The sequence below is a fragment of the Dermacentor albipictus genome, chromosome 6 (assembly GCF_038994185.2).
Source record: "Dermacentor albipictus isolate Rhodes 1998 colony chromosome 6, USDA_Dalb.pri_finalv2, whole genome shotgun sequence".
In the NCBI taxonomy this organism is placed as follows: domain Eukaryota; kingdom Metazoa; phylum Arthropoda; class Arachnida; order Ixodida; family Ixodidae; genus Dermacentor; species Dermacentor albipictus.
The window spans coordinates 29,462,951-29,469,823 of record NC_091826.1 but is presented as its reverse complement, the minus strand read 5'-3'; positions in this window follow the sequence as shown (position 1 = coordinate 29,469,823).

Sequence of the window (6,873 nt, the reverse complement as noted above, 5' to 3'; positions counted from 1 at the left end):
TGGCAAGCTTTAGGAAATGCTATTAGCATGACTGAACTTCGTTTTTACATCGCATTCATTTTGAATCTAATGCAATGAATTTTATTTTATGAGGCCACCAAGTCAGCCATTCTCAAGCTCCCCCCCCCCCTTTTAAATTGCTCCTCTCTCTCTCTCTCTCTCTTAGGGCCCTTTCAATCCTTCATCTCCTTTCAATACAGAGCAGCACGTAGGCGACTAAACACAAGCTGGCAGGAATCTTTGCTCTTCGTTAAAAAGCTTTTTATCTCTCTCTCCCTCTCTCCCCTTATCCGGGTTCCACAGACAGCGCCCCAAGGCTACTATGAACGGGTGCGAAATGAATTTCCTGAGGGAAGTTATTGCGGTGGTGGTGCTGAGAATGTTAGATAGTTTTAGCCTAGCAGATGAGGCTGGCAATAACTCCGTCTGTAGCGCCTCTTGCTGGGTACACAGCTGTCCCGAACCAACTCACGTTGTTCGTAAGGGTCGCGGCTCACAAAAACCCTTCGTTGAAACATGGATGATTTCCTTTCGAGTTTCTATAGTATTCAACAAACTTTCTTTGAGGAAGCTATTGTATTTTGCTTCCAAAGTTTTCCAAGATCGAGGGATGTGTTCAGGACAAATCTCGACCGGTGTGTTTTCGTCGACGCGCTTCTAGGCTTTTAAAACATACCTAGCCCATTTCAACGAGGCGGATGTGGCTGAAACTCGAACCTGCGACTTCTCGGGTTCTGCGTACGCGGCATTCTCAGGTGCCGAAACCACGATATCATAATGGGTTAAGCCGTATATGGGGGACTGAAGATTAATTTTGACCACCGATAACATAATGTTTTATTTGATTTATTTCCACTACCCCCCCCCCCCCTTTATGCGGCCGCCATGGCCTGCAATCGAACTTGAGTCCTCGTACTGTACAGTGCTACGTGATAGCCGACAAGCCAGGGGTGCGGGAGAGCGAGGGAGATGCTAGGACAGCTTCACTTTAAACAATAAGAATAGTTCGAACACGGTGCAACAAAGCTTATAGGCCCAACAGTATAGGCAACTCGCGGGTATGTGCTGAGGATTAGACAGGTAGGTGCCGTGCTTCCTGTTGCCAATCACGGAATAACCTTTCTCGTCGCCCTATGGTCAAGGAAAACTTGAGGATGACGATCGACGGCTTAAAGGAATGGATAGACAGGCTTATCAAAACTCAGTTGCGAGCTTCTAACTGCGCTTGCCCGTGCAGTCGATCCCGGATATAACGAACTCGGATAAAACGATTTCTCATATCGAGCACGCGCAGCTTTGTTGACCGACACTCGGGTAAAATAACTCCCTCATAACGAAGGGCACATTCGGCATAAGTACTTACATAAGTACTAGCAATACATGCATAAGTACTTAGTAATACATCCATAAGTACTTAGTAATGCGGCATAAGCTCTGAGAGCGCTGCACACTTGCTTGCATACAGCGAACGCAGCGTTCTGGGGAGTTATTGTTATTGGTCTGTTTTTGTTTCGTGTTTTGTCACATTTTCTTTCTTGAGTTGACTGGAGCCGGCCTGCGCAATCTCGCGCGTCGAGAACTTGGTTCTTAGGCAGGGTGAGAGACGGTTCAAGGCGCAGGCAAGAATAACTACCCAGTGCGCGTAGTTTTGCTTTCAATAAGCAACAATTGTCTATTTTCTTCTTTCCTCCACTGGAGATAATCAATCCGTATATAGCTAACGCAACATAGCACTTTCTTTTAAATGTCGCTATAAGCGATTTTAGTTATATCGAATTACTTTGTATACCCCATTGTGCATCTTTAGTGCACGAGCCTGTTGGGCTTTAATCGGGTTCAGCTGAAGTATATAGTCCCATATTCTCCCGTCATATAGACATTTAACAAAACAAGCGGCAAAAAAATAAAGAGAACGGGAACACCATAGCTTCGGATACCAGACGCACTCACGCGCCTGTTTTCTATCGGAGTCCGCAAATACCTGCGGCATTGTTACTCTCATTGCGGCATCTTTACAGCTCGTGAATCCGGCTATATGCCAGGCTCTGTAGAGCAGACGCGCGACCCCGCCACTTAATTCGGCCCCCTAGAGCGAGCATCGTCCATCAAGAGGGGTTACCGATAAGCTGGGCGATGATCTCCCGGCTTACAGCTATCGATTGCGTATGCGGCAGTGGCGATGGGAAAGCGTCCATTTAGCTAATTTGATCAGGAGAACCAACCGCGTTGCCCTACAAGTTTTGTTTCGTTGTCGTCCTTTTTGTCTTCTTTTGTGACGTATATGAAAACAGTCGACATTCGAGACCAATGCCACCGTCGTCATGCTCCGGTCGCGTCGAATTCTTTCAACGTCGGGATGCTTACACAGCCGAACTGCAAACTACTTCGTTTCATTTTCTACGCGTGCATCTGCAGTGGATTCCTCTAATTCTGAACGCATGAAAATATTGCAATTGTCCGAATATTGCAATTTTTGCTTTAGTGTATTTCTTTGCCAACGCTGCCCTATGAACGAACAAAGGAACAGCCAGACCTCAATACATAAATATGTTCCAGTGCGTGCTTGCGCGCTTGTGCTAGTGTCGTTAGTGCTGGCGTAAAAATATGAATGCTACCCAAGAAAAAAAATTATTTCACACCATAAAGATGTCATGAAAACAGAAGACTTCACGGGATCAGTAATTATACAGCACCCGTGTAGAATACGCCGAAAAAAAACACGTTAGACTAGATGTGGTAAGCATCTGCTCCAATCGGCAAACTTCTAGAAGAAAATAAAATGCCTGTAGCATAATGTTCCTCCAAATGCTGGCATAATAAGTTCAATAATCCGGCTCGTTGCCTTGGGTTTGAGCGATGGGGGGAGAGATGAATGAAGCAGGTGGTGGACAAAAGTAAAAGATGGCTGGAGAATTATTGCGGAGAAGGTGAGAACAAGCAAAAAAGTCAGATTCTTGATTTATCTTTATACTTTAAAACTTTATCGGCTATAAGAGGACATTTAATTGGATATGTGGATATATTGCATTGACGTCATCATTCCCGCTATCTTAGGGTAGTAGAATGGGGCGCGATCTCTGATTTACAAGAGCAGTGCCCTACCCCTGAGCCGCAGCGGCTACTGGCACCTCGCGAGCCGTGTAAAGAGATAACGTGACAGCAGGACAGGAGCGCCTTGCGCCGATAACGAATCGATAACAGTGATGATTGGGGGAAATGCGATCACCTCCGAGAAGCAAGACAATGCGCACAGGCGATCATATGGCACACGCACGTCAGCGCGATCGCTACGATTGGGGGCTAGCACGCACAGAAACTACGCCGTGGCGACACATGAAAACAAGTTCATATACAGAATAGCCAATAACGAAACGGCAAACTTTTGCTTCGCGGTTTACTAAATCGTACGCATTCTGGAGACGATGGAAACACGTGCGGGTATAGAACAGTCGCATTCGTATGTCTTTCGCTTTGCACTATTGATGCGTAAAAGCTTGTCGAATACGTCAAAATAAAATGATGTGCGCGAAACAAAGGCGCTCGCGTTGTAGCTTTTATTCTACCGCCAACTGCGCGCTCGGGCCTACTGTTTCTTGCTGCTCGCACTTCTAAATAAGGCCTCATACATGAGCAGGAAACGCGGTAACGCGGAAAAGCGTGTTTTTTTGTGAGAACGCCACGTTCTTCGAACTGTGTTAAACCGACTAGGTGGCGGACCGTTTTCAGACCCAAGGATTCTTGAACCATGGTCCCCCTGCAGGCGTCGATTGTACAAGCGTGATGTGATGAAGAACCGCACTTGGTTCGCTTTGATAGTGTACCATCGTTCCTCCCTCCCTCTCCTTTCTATCTTTTTTTACCCCTTACCTCTGCGTAGAGTAGCAAACCAGACGTGCGTCTCGGAAAAGCGTACTCGGAGTCGCACTTATAAAAAAAAAAAGTGCCCTGCGAAGTGACGCGCCCCAGGCTCTGTCCTTCCTTCATAAGAAGCCCCTCCTAATGAGAATATCTCGGGCTGCGTTAGTTGTACCATTCCTGGGTCGTAGGTGAGACGAAGAGAGGACATTTTCGTGACCGAAAGTTACCATTGCGTTCAACGAAACATCGCAAAACCGATCAGCCAAAATGGTGAAGAGCTGCGCGTTTACTCGATCATCTTACCTTCGGCAGCACAGTGGAAGCTGTAAGTAGCGCAGTTTCCTATCACAATTACTAGAGGGAACTGCGGCGCTATAGTGTCTACTAATTGAGACGCAGCCGCAATTAGTAGCGATTATGCATGTGCTAGGAATCTTCTTGCCTTCTGCACTTCCAGAAACATAGTTCCCAGAAGACTTTCGGTTAAACACTCCGAAGCAGCACAAGTTACAATAACCTAAAAATTTATAGGACCCTAGATCTGGCACCAGTTTTGCTGCAGAGTAGGAAGGAGTGTTTGACAAGTGAATTGCAGTATTCAATGCAACAAAAATGCCTGTACACGAGCTCGACATACGGCGCACGTGTTTTATATCTGAAAACATCAAGAATATGTGCCTACAGTATACAACGCGACAAAACACTCCTTTTTTTTTTCTTCGCTAACTGGACAGTCGAAAATGGCTGACCGGAAGTTCTGTGGGGTCATGAACGCACTGCTGCCACATCGCGGATGAAAAAGGTAATTGCGTTGAAATGTACGCCAATGTAGATACTGCGTACCATAACAAAGCCACAAGAACGTCTGAATCCAGTAGTACGAAGATCAGACAAATCGATGTACTAACGGTCATTCCCATTACGGCGGAACCATCGCAGCGCTAGAATTCCCTCTAATAATTATTACAGCAAACTCTGTGTGCGAATAGCACAAAAAAACTGCATGCGTGACGTCATGTCAATACTCCCTGTAGCGTTTTGCTGCCAAGCGCGACGCCACAGGTTCGATTTCTCGCCGCGGCGGAAGCCTTCGGATGGGATATACAAGAACGCTCGTGTACCGTTCTCTGTGTGCGTGCAAAAAAAAAAAAGAACACAGATGTTTAAAACTACTCCGGAGTCCTCAATTATGACGTCTTTGGTAGTCCCAGCTTTGCTTCGGGCCATTAAATCACAGAGGTTCAATCAAGATCAAGCAATCAAAATCATTTTTAGACCAGTATATTCAAACCACACTTATTGGTGAACGTTGCCGAAGAAAACGAAAGGACAAAGTTACGATCTTCTGCAGGATGCGACTAAGCCAGGCAAGAACACGTGTCACCTTCTACTGGGCCCTTCATTGCGGAAATGCCTGTCGCACCGCGAGTAGCTAGGCGCAGTCAGAATTAGGCGCAAATACGTGCATGATCCTGCGCGCGCGTGTGCGTGTGCGTGTGCGTGTGTGTGTGTGTGTGTGTGTGTGTGTGTGTGTGTGTGTGTGTGTGTGTGTGTGTGTGTGTGTGTGTGTGTGTGTGTGTGTGTGTGTGTACACACACACACACACACACACACACAAATGCTCAGCAAATGCACGCGCGCGCGCGCGCATTTGTTGAGTGTAATCTGTTCGGCGTTTTATCTTTCTCTTTGTGGAAGCTCGTGGTGGAAGGCATTCTTTATTGTTCTTGCTTGTTGTTGCTTTCTTTTGCCTAATCACCGTCACACGCTGAACTGTCATCCTTGGTGATAACAGTAACCAATAAAACCTTCATTTCGAGCCAGGCAGCTCGATATGGAGATTATTAGGTGTCCCGACACGGCAACAAATCAGCTCTTTCTGAGTCGGAGAGTTACCAATTTGATGGCGACGCTGACATCGATACGTTTTCAGTTCCTTTTCAATAGTTTGCGGCAGCAGGTGGAACGTAATGAAAGCTTCTTTGGCTGTCCACTAATGCACGGGTCAGTTTGGAAGAGTGGTTATTTCATTCGGGGCTTCCGAGCATCCAGCGCAGTCCCGATCATTAGAATGTCTTAATAAGATCACTCCAGTGAAATCCGCTGCTGCAATCATTCGGCCAGTTCGGGAATTATGGCTAGCATGGGGTTTTTTTTAATTTTACTTATGTGGCACGGCTCCGTTGAGAAAACGCACTGAGGCTTCAGTCCAAACCCATGGCCAGCGAAGGTTGCTTCTGAATAATGGATGCTGACCTTGAAGGCAATGCTTTTGCGTGCTGCATGCGCCAGAAGGACGGCGGAACCGGAATCACATCATAGCCTCCGTGTTTTAGACACCACCACTTTTTTGTACGGCTACGTTTACGTGAACCCGATTCGAGCGGGACGAGTCCGAAGTCGAGCTGACCAAGCCCGACGTGACCGCGTTTGCATGAACTCGCTTCTTTGTCTTGTCCTGTTCCCAGCCCTATAGCAGCTAACAACCTAAAAAATTCAGTACCAGCTCCCCCAAAAGAGGGAGAGAAACCAGGAGGTAAATCCAGGGAGGTAAGCCGCACTAAAAGAATTTACATCCTTAAAACCGAACAAGGGTGAAAAATGTGATTATAACTCACACTCCTAGGGTGTCAGTTATATAAATCACGCCCTAAGGTGGTGAGGTATAGACACACTTACACCCTTCTTAACTTTTAAGGGTGTAAACTCTTTTACAGTGCAAGGACGTGCCCGGTTGGCTACACTAAACTTGCAGAGGGGAACAGATAGATAATAAAATGAAAAATAGAACTAAATAGGGAGTCAGTGTGGACACACTCGCACACTCATGATCGCAGTCACCAGCGCTCGTAGTGTTAAGTCACCTTCAAGAAGTGCAGTAGACCTGTGTGGTCTTTACACGATAATTTGGCAAATATTGCCACAATAAATTTTGTTTATCCAATCTGATAACAGTTCTTGTTTTTTCCGTATGGTTTTCTTTTTATTTCGTTTTTGTTAGCTACGTTATGTGAA